This window comes from Ranitomeya variabilis, chromosome 4 (assembly GCF_051348905.1).
Source record: "Ranitomeya variabilis isolate aRanVar5 chromosome 4, aRanVar5.hap1, whole genome shotgun sequence".
NCBI lineage: Eukaryota > Metazoa > Chordata > Amphibia > Anura > Dendrobatidae > Ranitomeya > Ranitomeya variabilis.
Genome location: NC_135235.1, coordinates 380615835 through 380630393, shown reverse-complemented (window position 1 = coordinate 380630393; position 14559 = coordinate 380615835). Strand labels below are relative to the sequence as shown.

At 45.7% G+C, this 14559-nt stretch overlaps 1 protein-coding gene across 2 annotated transcripts in view; it reads left to right on the top strand.

The window, feature by feature from the left end:
* Positions 1-14167, top strand: part of SMTNL1 (smoothelin like 1) — a 384545-nt gene extending 370378 nt beyond the window's left edge. For both annotated transcript variants that reach the window (XM_077250807.1, XM_077250806.1), the window contains one exon: positions 14025-14167. The gene's annotated coding sequence lies outside the window, so the exon portion shown is untranslated. The remainder of the gene's footprint in view (positions 1-14024) is intronic.
* The last annotated feature ends 392 nt before the right edge of the window (positions 14168-14559 follow it).

Genomic DNA, 14559 nt, shown 5'->3' with positions numbered 1-14559 from the left:
TAGCTATACGTTTAGAGCATGCTGAGATAACATGTGTAGAATCACCACAGTAGTAGCACAAGCCATTCCGGCGTCTATGAATTTTCCGCTCATTTCTAGTCAGGATTCTATCACATTGCATTAAATCAGGTGTCTGTTCAGACAACACCATGAGGGAATTAGCGGTTTTTCTATCACATTGCACCGAATTAGGTGTCTGTTCAGACAACACCATGAGGGAATTTGCGGTTTTGCGCTCCCGCAACCGCCGGTCAATTTGAATAGCCAGTGCCATAGTATCATTCAGACCTGTGGGAATGGGAAAACCCACCATAACATTCTTAATGGCTTCAGAAAGGCCATTTCTAAAATTAGCGGCCAGTGCACACTCGTTCCAATGTGTCAGCACGGACCATTTCCGAAATTTTTGGCAATACACTTCAGCCTCGTCCTGCCCCTGAGACATAGCCAGCAAGGCCTTTTCTGCCTGAATCTCAAGATTGGGTTCCTCATAAAGTAAACCGAGCGCCAGAAAAAACGCATCAAGATCAGCCAATGCCGGATCTCCTGGCGCCAGCGAAAAAGCCCAATCCTGAGGGTCGCCCCGTAAGAACGAAATAACAATTTTTACTTGCTGAGCAGAATCTCCAGATGAACATGGTCTCAGGGACAAAAACAATTTACAATTATTCACGAAATTCCTAAACTTAAACCTGTCTCCGGAAAACAGTTCAGGAATCGGTATTTTAGGTTCTGACCTAGGATTTCTGATAACATAGTCTTGTATGCCCTGCACACGAGTAGCCAGCTGGTCCACACTTGTAATCAAGGTCTGGACATTCATGTCTGCAGCAAGCATAGCCACTCTGAGGTAAAGGGGAAGAAGAAAAAAAAAAAAAACTCAGAATCTTCTTTCTTATAATCCCTCTTCTGCAATGCATTAAACATTTAATACTGGCCTGGCAAACTGTTATGACCCCAATGGCGAGGGTCTCAGAGGAACGTGGAAGTCTGCAGAATACAAAAATCCAGCTCATAGGGCAGTGGTAACTGGGTTGACCATATATCTACTCCTAACGCCAACACTAGAAGTAGCCGGGGATCATTCCTACGTTGATTCTAGATGACACGCGCCAGCCGGAGAATCTAGCTACCCCTAGTAGAGGAAAACAAAGACCTTTCTTGCCTCCAGAGAAGGGGACCCCAAAGCTGGATAGAAGCCCCCCACAAATAATGACGGTGAGGTAAGAGGAAATGACAAACACAGAAATGAATCAGGTTTAGCACAGAGAGGCCCGCTTACTGATAGCAGAATAAAGAAAGGTAACTTATATGGTCAACAAAAACCCTATCAAAATCCACACTGGAAATTCAAGAACCCCCGAACCGTCTAACGGTCCGGGGGGAGAACACCAGCCCCCTAGAGCTTCCAGCAAAGGTCAGGATATAGATTTGGAACAAGCTGGACAAAAATACAAAACCAAAACAAATAGCAAAAAGCAAAAGGCAGACTTAGCTGATATAACTGGAACCCAGGATCAGTAGACAAGAGCACAGCAGACTAGCTCTGATAACTACGTTGCCAGGCATTGAACTGAAGGTCCAGGGAGCTTATATAGCAACACCCCTAACTAACGACCCAGGTGCGGATAAAAGGAATGACAGAAAAACCAGAGTCAAAAAACTAGTAACCACTAGAGGGAGCAAAAAGCAAATTCACAACAAAGAAACATATTGAACTCTGATGAGCAAAAAATAACCAAACAGAAACTTAGCTTCTCTTGGAGAGACTGATAACAAAGGAATTCAGGAGAGATCAAAATAGCACTGAATACATCGACAGCAGGCAACCACTGAAAGTCCAGGTGAGCTAAATAGGAAACCAGCAACAGATAACGAGACAGCTGAAGCCAGCCCCAGACCTGCAGAATGACACAAAGAGCCACCAGAGGGAGCCCAAAGACAGCACTCACACAGTACCACTTGTGACCACAAGAGGGAGCCCAAAAACAGAGTTCACAACAGTACCCCCCCCCCTTGAGGAGGGGTCACCGAACCCTCATCAAAACCCCCAGGGCGATCAGGATGAGCCACATGGAAGGCATGAACCAAATCGACTGCATGAACATCAGAGGCGACAACCCAGGAATTATCCTCCTGACCATAGCCCTTCCACTTAACCAAATACTGAAGCCTCCGTCTAGAAATACGAGAATCCAAGATCTTCTCCACCACGTACTCCAATTCGCCCTCAACCAGCACCGGGGCAGGGGGCTCAACAGAAGGAACCACAGGCACCACATACCTCCGCAACAAAGACCTATGGAACACGTTATGAATGGCAAACGACACTGGGAGGTCCAAACGAAATGAAACCGGGTTAAGGATTTCCAAAATCTTATAAGGACCGATGAAGCGAGGCTTGAATTTAGGAGAGGAGACCTTCATAGGAACATACCGAGAAGACAGCCATACCAAATTCCCAACACGAAGTCGGGGACCCACACCGCGACGGCGGTTGGCAAAGCGCTGAGCCTTCTCCTGTGACAACTTCAAATTGTCCACCACATGGTTCCAAATCTGCTGCAACCTATCCACCACAGAATCCACCCCAGGACAGTCAGAAGGCTCAACCTGACCCGAGGAAAAACGAGGATGAAAACCAGAATTGCAGAAAAAAGGCGAAACCAAAGTAGCAGAACTAGCCCGATTATTAAGGGCAAACTCGGCCAATGGCAAAAAAGTCACCCAATCATCCTGATCAGCAGAAACAAAACATCTTAAATAAGTTTCCAAGGTCTGATTAGTTCGCTCGGTTTGGCCATTCGTCTGAGGATGGAAGGCCGATGAAAAAGACAAATCAATGCCCATCTTAGCACAAAAGATCCGCCAAAATCTGGACACAAACTGGGATCCTCTGTCAGACACAATATTTTCAGGGATGCCGTGCAAGTGAACCACATTCTGAAAAAACAGAGGAACCAAATCGGAGGAGGAAGGCAACTTAGGCAAGGGCACCAAATGGACCATTTTGGAAAAACGATCACACACCACCCAGATGACAGACATTCTCTGAGAGACTGGAAGATCCGAAATAAAATCCATGGAAATGTGCGTCCAAGGCTGTTATGACCCCAGTGGACAGGGTCTCAGAGGAAAGTGTAAGTCTGCAAGATACAAAAATCCAGCTCATAGGGCTGTGGTAACTGGGTTGACCAAATAGCTACTCCTAACGCCAACACTAGAAGTAGCCGGGGATCATGCCTACGGTGATCGCTAGATGACTCGCGCCAGCCGGAGAATCTAACTACCCCTAGGAGAAGAAAACAAAGACCTCTCTTGCCTCCAGAGAAAGGGACCCCAAAGCAAGATACAAGCCCCCCACAAATAATAACGGTGAGGTAAGAGGAAATGACAAACACAGAAATGAACCAGGTTCAGCAAAGAGAGGCCAGCTTACTAATAGCAGAATAAAGCAAGATAACTTATCTGGTCAACAAAAACCCTATAAAAATCCACGCTGGAGATTCAAGAACCCCCGAACCGTCTAACGGTCCGGGGGGAGAACACCAGCCCCCTAGAGCTTCCAGCAAAGGTCAGGATACAGATAGGAACAAGCTGGACAAAAATACCAAACAAAACAAAAGCAAAAAGCAAAGAAGCAGACTTAGCTTGAAAAACAGGAACCAGGATAAGAGGACAAGAGCACAACAGATTAGCTCTGATTTCAACGATGCCAGGCATTGAACTGAAGGTCCAGGGAGCTTATATAGCAACGCCCCTGAACTAACGGCCCAGGTGAGGATATAGGAAAAGACAGACGCTCCAGAGTCAAATCACTAATGACCACTAGAGGGAGCAAAAAGCAAAATCACAACAGTACCCCCCCCTTAGTGAGGGGTCACCGAACCCTCACCACGACCCCCAGGGCGATCAGGATGAGCGGCGTGAAAGGCACGAACTAAATCGGCCGCATGAACATCAGAGGCGACCACCCAGGAATTATCTTCCTGACCATAGCCCTTCCACTTGACCAGGTACTGAAGCCTCCGCCTGGAGAGACGAGAATCCAAGATCTTCTCCACCACGTACTCCAACTCGCCCTCAACCAACACCGGAGCAGGAGGCTCAGCAGAAGGAACCACAGGCACAATGTACCGCCGCAACAAGGACCTATGAAACACGTTGTGGATAGCAAACGACACAGGAACATCCAGGCGAAAGGACACAGGATTAAGAATTTCCAATATCTTGTAAGGACCAATAAAACGAGGTTTAAATTTGGGAGAGGAAACCTTCATAGGAACAAAGTGGGAAGAAAGCCACACCAAATCCCCAACACGTAGTCGGGGACCCACACCGCGGCGGCGGTTGGCAAAGCGCTGAGCCCTCTCCTGTGACAACTTCAAGTTGTCCACCACAAGATTCCAGATCCGCTGCAACCTATCCACCACAGAATCCACCCCAGGGCAGTCAGAAGGTTCCACATGACCCGAAGAAAAACGAGGGTGGAAACCAGAGTTGCAGAAAAACGGCGAAACCAAGGTGGCGGAACTAGCCCGATTATTAAGGGCAAACTCAGCTAACGGCAAGAACTTCACCCAATCGTCCTGATCAGCAGAGACAAAACACCTCAAATAAGCCTCCAAAGTCTGATTAGTTCGCTCCGTCTGTCCATTAGTCTGAGGATGGAAAGCAGACGAAAACGACAAGTCAATGCCCATCCTACTACAAAAGGATCGCCAGAATCTGGAAACGAACTGGGATCCTCTGTCTGACACAATATTCTCAGGGATGCCGTGCAACCGAACCACGTTCTGGAAAAACACAGGAACCAGATCGGAAGAGGAAGGCAGTTTAGGCAAAGGAACCAAATGGACCATCTTGGAGAAGCGATCACATATCACCCAGATAACAGACATGCCCTGAGACACCGGAAGATCAGAAATGAAATCCATGGAGATATGTGTCCAAGGTCTCTTAGGGACAGGCAAGGGCAAGAGCAACCCGCTGGCACGAGAACAGCAAGGCTTAGCTCGAGCACAAGTCCCACAGGACTGTACAAATGACCGCACATCCCTAGACAAGGAAGGCCACCAAAAGGATCTGGCCACCAGATCTCTGGTGCCAAAAATTCCTGGGTGACCTGCCAACACCGAGGAATGAACCTCGGAAATGACTCTGCTGGTCCACTTATCAGGCACAAACAGTCTGTCAGGTGGACAAGAATCAGGCCTATCAGCCTGAAATCTCTGCAACACACGTCGCAGATCTGGAGAAATAGCTGACAAGATAATACCATCCTTAAGAATACCAACAGGTTCAGCGACTCCAGGAGCATCAGGCACAAAGCTCCTGGAAAGAGCATCGGCCTTCACATTCTTTGAACCTGGTAAATACGAGACAACAAAGTCAAAACGGGAGAAAAACAATGACCAGCGGGCCTGTCTAGGATTCAGGCGTTTAGCAGACTCGAGATACATCAGATTTTTGTGATCAGTCAAGACCACCACACGATGCTTAGCACCCTCGGGCCAATGACGCCACTCCTCAAATGCCCATTTCATGGCCAACAACTCCCGATTGCCCACATCATAATTTCGCTCCGCAGGCGAAAACTTCCTAGAGAAAAAGGCGCAAGGTCTCATAACAGAGCAACCAGGGCCTCTCTGCGACAAAACGGCCCCTGCTCCAATCTCTGAAGCATCCACCTCAACTTGAAAGGGAAGCGAGACATCAGGCTGGCACAAAACAGGCGCCGAAGTAAACCGACGTTTCAACTCCTGGAAAGCCTCCACGGCAGCAGGAGCCCAATTAACCACATCGGAGCCCTTCTTGGTCATATCTGTCAAAGGTTTCACAATGCTAGAAAAGTTAGCGATAAAACGACGGTAGAAGTTAGCGAAACCCAAGAACTTCTGAAGACTCTTAACTGACGAGGGCTGAGTCCAATCAAGAATAGCTCGGACCTTGACTGGGTCCATCTCCACAGCAGAAGGGGAAAAAATGAACCCCAAAAAGGGAACCTTCTGTACACCAAAAAGACACTTTGAGCCCTTGACAAACAAAGAATTTTCACGCAAAATTTTAAAGACCATCCTGACCTGCTCCACATGCGAGTCCCAATTATCAGAAAAAAACAGAATATCATCCAGATAAACGATCAGAAATTTATCCAGATAGTTCCGGAAAATGTCATGCATAAAGGACTGAAAAACTGAAGGGGCATTAGAGAGCCCAAAAGGCATCACCAAGTACTCAAAATGACCTTCGGGCGTATTGAATGCGGTTTTCCATTCATCCCCTTGCTTAATGCGCACAAGGTTGCACGCACCACGAAGGTCTATCTTGGTAAACCACTTGGCACCTTTAATCCGGGCAAACAAGTCAGACAACAGCGGCAAAGGATACTGAAATTTGACAGTGATCTTATTTAAAAGCCGATAGTCAATACAAGGCCTCAAAGATCCGTCCTTTTTAGCCACAAAAAAGAATCCCGCACCAAGAGGGGAAGAAGACGGACGGATGTGTCCTTTCTCCAGAGACTCCTTGATATATGAACGCATAGCGGTATGTTCAGGTATCGACAGATTAAACAGTCTTCCCTTAGGAAACTTACTGCCTGGAATCAAATCTATTGCACAGTCACATTCCCTATGAGGAGGCAATGCACTGGACCTGGACTCGCTAAAGACATCCTGATAATCAGACAAGTACTCCGGAACTTCCGAAGGCGTAGAAGAAGCAATAGACACAGGCAGGGAATCCTCATGAATACCACGACAGCCCCAACTAGACACTGACATAGCCTTCCAGTCAAGGACTGGATTATGGGTCTGTAACCATGGCAGCCCCAAAACAACCAAATCATGCATTTTATGTAGAACGAGAAAACGTATCACCTCGCGGTGTTCAGGAGTCATGCACATGGTAACCTGTGTCCAATACTGCGGCTTATTTTCTGCCAATGGCGTAGCATCAATACCCCTAAGAGGGATAGGATTTTCTAATGGTTCAAGAATAAAACCACAGCGCTTAGCAAATGAGAGATCCATAAGACTCAGGGCAGCACCTGAATCTACAAACGCCATGACAGGATAAGATGACAGTGAGCAAATCAAAGTTACAGACAGAATAAACTTAGGATGCAAATTACCAACGGTGACAGGACTAACAACCTTAGATATACGTTTAGATCATGCTGAGATAACATGTGTAGAATCACCACAGTAGTAGCACAAGCCATTCCGGCGTCTATGAATTTTCCTCTCATTTCTAGTCAGGATTCTATCACATTGCATCAAATCAGGTGTCCGTTCAGACAACACCATGAGGGAATTTGCGGTTTTGCGCTCCCGCAACCGCCGGTCAATTTGAATAGCCAGGGACATGGTATCATTCAGACCTGTGGGAATGGGAAAACCCACCATAACATTCTTAATGGCCTCAGAAAGGCCATTTCTAAAATTAGCGGCCAGTGCACACTCGTTCCAATGTGTCAGCATGGACCATTTCCGAAATTTTTGGCAATACACCTCTGCCTCGTCCTGGCCCTGAGACATAGCCAGCAAGGCTTTCTCTGCCTGAATCTCAAGATTGGGTTCCTCATAAAGTAAACCGAGCGCCAGAAAAAACGCATCAATATCAGCCAATGCCGGATCTCCTGGCGCCAACGAAAAAGCCCAATCCTGAGGGTCACCCCGTAAGAATGAAATAATTTTTACTTGTTGAGCAGAGTCTCCAGACGAACAAGGTTTCAGGGACAAAAATAATTTACAATTATTCCTGAAATTCCTAAACTTAAATCGGTCTCCTGAAAACAGTTCAGGAATCGGAATCTTGGGTTCAGACCTAGGATTTCTGGTAACATAATCTTGTATACCCTGCACACGAGCGGCAAGCTGGTCCACACTTGTAATCAAGGTCTGGACATTCATGTCTGCAGCAAGCTTAAGCCACTCTGAGGTAAAGGGGAAAAGAAAAAAAAAAATGAGAGAGGGAAAAAAAAAACTCAAAATTTTCTTTCTTATAATCCCACTTCTGCAATGCATTAAACATTTAATACTGGCCTGGCATACTGTTATGACCCCAGTGGACAGGGTCTCAGAGGAAAGTGTAAGTCTGCAAGATACAAAAATCCAGCTCATAGGGCTGTGGTAACTGGGTTGACCAAATAGCTACTCCTAACGCCAACACTAGAAGTAGCCGGGGATCATGCCTACGGTGATCGCTAGATGACTCGCGCCAGCCGGAGAATCTAACTACCCCTAGGAGAAGAAAACAAAGACCTCTCTTGCCTCCAGAGAAAGGGACCCCAAAGCAAGATACAAGCCCCCCACAAATAATAACGGTGAGGTAAGAGGAAATGACAAACACAGAAATGAACCAGGTTCAGCAAAGAGAGGCCAGCTTACTAATAGCAGAATAAAGCAAGATAACTTATCTGGTCAACAAAAACCCTATAAAAATCCACGCTGGAGATTCAAGAACCCCCGAACCGTCTAACGGTCCGGGGGGAGAACACCAGCCCCCTAGAGCTTCCAGCAAAGGTCAGGATACAGATAGGAACAAGCTGGACAAAAATACCAAACAAAACAAAAGCAAAAAGCAAAGAAGCAGACTTAGCTTGAAAAACAGGAACCAGGATAAGAGGACAAGAGCACAACAGATTAGCTCTGATTTCAACGATGCCAGGCATTGAACTGAAGGTCCAGGGAGCTTATATAGCAACGCCCCTGAACTAACGGCCCAGGTGAGGATATAGGAAAAGACAGACGCTCCAGAGTCAAATCACTAATGACCACTAGAGGGAGCAAAAAGCAAAATCACAACACAAGGCCTCTTCGGGACAGGCAAAGGCAAAAGCAAACCGCTGGCACGAGAACAGCAAGGCTTAGCCCGAGCACAAATCCCACAGGACTGCACAAAGGAACGCACATCCCGCGACAAGGAAGGCCACCAGAAGGACCTAGCCACCAAATCCCTGGTACCAAAAATCCCAGGATGGCCTGCCAACACCGAAGAATGAATCTCGGAAATAACTCTGCTGGTCCATCTATCTGGGACAAACAGTCTCTCTGGTGGGCAACGGTCAGGTCTATCCGCCTGAAATTTCTGCAGCACTCGTCGCAAATCTGGGGAAATGGCAGACAAAATCACTCCCTCTCTGAGGATACCAGCCGGCTCTGAAACTCCCGGAGAGTCAGGCACAAAACTCCTAGAAAGAGCATCAGCCTTCACGTTCTTCGAACCAGGCAGGTACGAGACCACGAAATCGAAACTGGAGAAAAACAACGACCAACGAGCCTGTCTAGGATTCAGCCGCTTGGCAGACTCGAGATAAATCAGATTTTTGTGATCAGTCAAGACCACCACACGATGCTTAGCTCCATCGAGCCAATGTCGCCACTCCTCAAATGCCCACTTCATAGCCAACAACTCCCGATTACCAACATCATAATTCCGCTCGGCAGGTGAAAACTTTCTCGAAAAGAAAGCACAAGGCTTCATCACAGAGCAATCAGAGCTTCTCTGCGACAAAACAGCCCCTGCTCCAATCTCAGAAGCATCAACCTCGACCTGGAAAGGAAGAGAGACATCAGGCTGACACAAAACTGGAGCCGAAGAAAACCGGCGCTTCAGCTCCCGAAAGGCTTCCACGGCCGCAGGAGACCAATTAGTCACATCAGAACCCTTCTTGGTCAAATCCGTCAAGGGTTTAACCACACCAGAAAAATTAGCAATGAAGCGACGGTAAAAATTAGCAAAACCCAAGAACTTCTGAAGACTCTTAACAGATGTAGGCTGAGTCCAGTCATGAATAGCCTGGACCTTGACTGGGTCCATCTCAATAGTAAAAGGGGAAAAAATAAAACCCAAAAAGGAAACCTTCTGTACTCCGAAGAGACATCTTGAGCCCTTCACAAATAAGGCATTAGCACGCAGGACCTGAAATACCATCCTGACCTGCTTCACATGGGACTCCCAATCCTCAGAAAAGACCAAAATGTCATCCAGATACACAATCATAAATTTATCCAGATATTCTCGGAAAATGTCATGCATGAAGGACTGGAACACAGAAGGAGCATTAGAGAGTCCAAAAGGCATCACCAAGTACTCAAAATGGCCTTCGGGCGTATTAAATGCTGTTTTCTATTCATCCCCCTGCGTAATACGCACAAGGTTATACGCACCACGAAGATCTATCTTGGTGAACCAACTGGACCCCTTAATCCGAGCAAACAGATCAGATAATAATGGCAAAGGATACTGAAATTTGACCGTGATTTTATTTAGAAGACGATAATCTATACAAGGTCTCAGAGAACCATCCTTCTTGGCCACAAAAAGAATCCTGCACCAAGAGGGGAGGAGGACAGGCGAATATGTCCCTTCTCTAAAGACTCCTTTATATAACTCCGCATCGCGGCTTGTTCTGGTACTGACAAATTAAAAAGTCGTCCCTTAAGGAACTTACTACCAGGAATCAAATTTATAGCACAATTACAATCCCTGTGAGGAGGCAGGGCACCGGATCTGGGCTCATCAAATACATCCTGGTAGTCCGACAAAAACTCAGGGACCTCAGAAGGAGTGGAAGAAGCAATTGACACCAAAGGAGCATCGCCATGAATCCCCTGGCAACCCCAACTTGAAACAGACATAGCTTTCCAATCCAATACTGGATTATGGTCCTGCAACCATGGCAGACCCAAAACGACAACATCATGCAAATTATGCAGCACAAGAAAGCGAATCACCTCCTGATGTACAGGAGTCATGCACATGGTCACTTGAGTCCAATACTGAGGCTTATTCTCAGCCAATGGTGTAGCATCAATTCCCCTCAGTGGAATAGGGAATTCTAAAGGCTCCAGGTCAAAACCACAGTGCCTGGCAAACGACAAATCCATCAGGTTCAGGGCAGCACCTGAATCCACAAAAGCCATAACCGAGTAGGATGACAAAGAACAAATTAAAGTAACAGACAAAATGAATTTAGGCTGTATAGTACCAACGGTGACAGTTTTAGCGATTTTTTTTTAAGCGCTTAGAGTATGCTGAGATAACATGAGTTGAATCACCACAGTAAAAGCACAACCCATTTTGACGTCTATGACTTTGCCGCTCAATTCTGGTCAGAATTCGGTCACATTACATAGACTCAGGTCTCTATTCAGAAAACACCGCCAGATGGTGCGCAGATTTGCGCTCCCGCAAACGCCGATCAATCTGAATGGCCAAAGCCATTGAGTCATTCAGACTTGCAGGCGTGGGGAACCCCACCATAACTTTCTTAATGGCTTCGGAAAGACCTTCTCTGAAATTTGCAGCCAGGGCACACTCATTCCACTGAGTAAGCACCGACCATTTCCAAAATTTTTGACAATACACCTCAGTTTCATCCTGACCCTGAGAGAGAGCCAACAAGGCCTTTTCTGCCTGGTTCTCAAGATTAGGTTCCTCATAAAGCAATCCAAGCGCCAGAAAAAACGCATCCACATTCAGCAATGCAGGATCTCCTGGCGCCAGGGAGAAAGCCCAATCTTGAGGGTCGCCACGTAACAGGGAGATAACAATTCTAACTTGCTGAGCGGAATCACCAGAGGAACGAGGTCTCAAAGAAAGAAATAATTTACAATTATTCTTAAAATTCAGAAACCTCGATCTATCTCCTGAAAACAACTCAGGAATAGGTACTTTTGGCTCAGACATAGGACTGTGAACAACAAAATCCTGAATGCTTTGCACCCTTGCAGCAAGACGATCCACACTAGAAGTCAGACTCTGAATATCCATGTCTGCAGCTGAACTCAAAGCCACCCAGAGATTAAGGGGATGAGAGAAGCTGGACAGACTGCAGCAAAGGGAGAGGAAAAAAAAAATTGTACTCAGGACTTCTCTTATCCCACTTCTGCGATGCATTAAACACTTTTTGGCCTGCTGTACTGTTATGATCCTTAGTGGCTGAGGATCACAGAATGGACTAGCTAAGTTACTGAACATAGAACGAGCTCTAGGGAGGTGGTAACTGGACTGACCGCAAAACCTGATCCTAACCAAACACACTAAAGGTAGCCGGTGAACGTGCCTAAATTCCTGGACGTCTCGACGCAGACTGAGAAACTTGCTACCCCTATAGAGAAAGTAAGACCTCACTTGCCTTAGAGAAATGACCCCAAAGATATAGTAAGCCCCCAACAAATAATAACGGTGAGGTAAGGGGAAAATACACACGTAGAAATGAAAACAGATTCAGCAAATGAGGCCCACTAATACTAGATAGCAGAAGACAGACAGGGAACTGTGTGGTCAGTAAAAACCCTATACAAAATATCCACGCTGAGAATTCAAGAACCCCCACACCAACTAACGGTGTGAGGGGAGAAACTCAGCCCCCTAGAGCTACCAGCAAGCAAGGAAATCACATATTAGCAAGCTGGACAAAGACAAATAAATAACCAAGAAACATATTGAACTCTGATGAGCAAAAAATAACCAAACAGAAACTTAGCTTCTCTTGGAGAGACTGATAACGAAGGAATTCAGGAGAGATCAAAATAGCACTGAATACATCGACAGCAGGCAACCACTGAAAGTCCAGGTGAGCTAAATAGGAAACCAGCAACAGATAACGAGACAGCTGAAGCCAGCCCCAGACCTGCAGAATGACACAAAGAGCCACCAGAGGGAGCCCAAAGACAGCACTCACACAGTACCACTTGTGACCACAAGAGGGAGCCCAAAAACAGAGTTCACAACAGTTGGTGCTGTTACACTGATTAAAATGATATCTGGGTTGAAGAAATCTGTCTGACCATGGAAGAGCCCTGTGCTAATGCTAAAAATCTGTATTGTGGTTTAATCTCTGTTTGCAGTTTTGAGTTAATGAGATGCTCATGCTCCGGGGTGGGTAGTTCTTTTTTTGGTGCTCTGACATCATCATCATCATTCTGGGCTTAAATAACTTATTTTAAATGCAGAGCATGCGCATTTAATATTCTGGTCTTCAAGAAAAATTATTGCTTCAACAAAATTCACAGTAGCATCTTTCAGCAAGCGATGCTCTCAATCTGCGCCTGTGCCATCCACTGTGTTCTGGGGACTAGTGCTAGAATGATGATAAGCCAACCTGACAATGCCTGTAGTTTAGTTAGCTAAATCTCGATGACCAGTTCGCCTTATGATCTAAATTTAGTTGAATCCACACTGCCCACTTCTTCCCAGATCTTGACCCTGTTGTGCTGTCACTGATGCAAACCCAAATCTAAAATAATACCAACAAGAGTGCTCTACCTCAAGCAATATCAGTTTTCCACCTTCACAGCATAGTCAGTTCCTAGGAAGCCACCTAAAATTCTTCAGGGTAATTCAAGGAAACTCATTTTCTACAGACATTTCCCTATATAGTGGGACAGCACGGTAGCTCAGTGGATAGCACTGCAGCTGGAGTCCTGGGTTCAAATCCCACCAAGGACAACATCTGCAAGGAGTATGTATGTTCTCTGTGGGTTTCCATAGGTACTCCAGTTTCCTCCCACATTTCAAAGACACACTGATAGGGAATTTAGATTGTGAGCCGTATCGGGGACAGTGATGATTATTTATTATTATATATTTGTGATAAAAAATTAAAGGGAATCTGATATCATATACATACTGCCCAATCCACGGAAACCATGTATCAAACACCAACTGTATCAGGCATCAAAGTCAAGTATCAAAGTCAGGTATCAGAATCAGGTATCAGAGTCAGGTATCAGACAGAGTATTTCTGATGTTTGACTTTGATATGTGAAAGTTAGGTATCAGAATCAAGTATCAGAATCAGGTATCAGACAGAGTATTTCTGATGTTTGACTTTGATATGTGATCATGTCCTAAAATGAACACTGTACAGCTGCTTGATTTCAGCAATGTATGTTTAACTGAGAAAGAAAAAATTTAATAACTGGCCTGTCTGCAGTGGCTTGTCAAAGTCCTGATTCTAAAGTAAGGATTTCATTAACAATCTATGATGTCATTTTCTTTTCTGTCCACAGATTTCATGAGCATGAATCTTCATACAAGAAGAAGGAGAGAGAACTGTGTAAGATTTGCCAAGGTGTTTACATGCCTATATTCTGCCCTTAAAGGAGCTTTCTGTTTTGGTAAAAATGTGTAAAAATAAAGTATTTTAATATTCCAGTTTTGCTTTGTGCTTCCATATCATAAACTGTGATTTTTTTCATTTCCATGTAGTCCCCTTCATCCTGGAGCTCTGCTTGTTTACATACCAATGCAGCCGGGATGGGATGTTCCACTGGTTTAGTAGGCTGCACTAAGCATCCACACCTCACTGACCTTCCCTTTCTCCCACATCACCCAATATTGTTCCATTCCACCCTTTCATGCAAATTGAATTTCCTTCTCTTGGCGCAAGCTATTCTATTTTCCATAGCCTGGACTGGTCTTCACTAGTGATGAGCGAGTGTACGCGTTGCTCGGGTTTTCCCGAGCACGCTCGGGTGACCTCCGAGTATTTATGACTGCTCGGAGATTTAGTTTTCATCACGGCAGCTGAATGATATTATATAT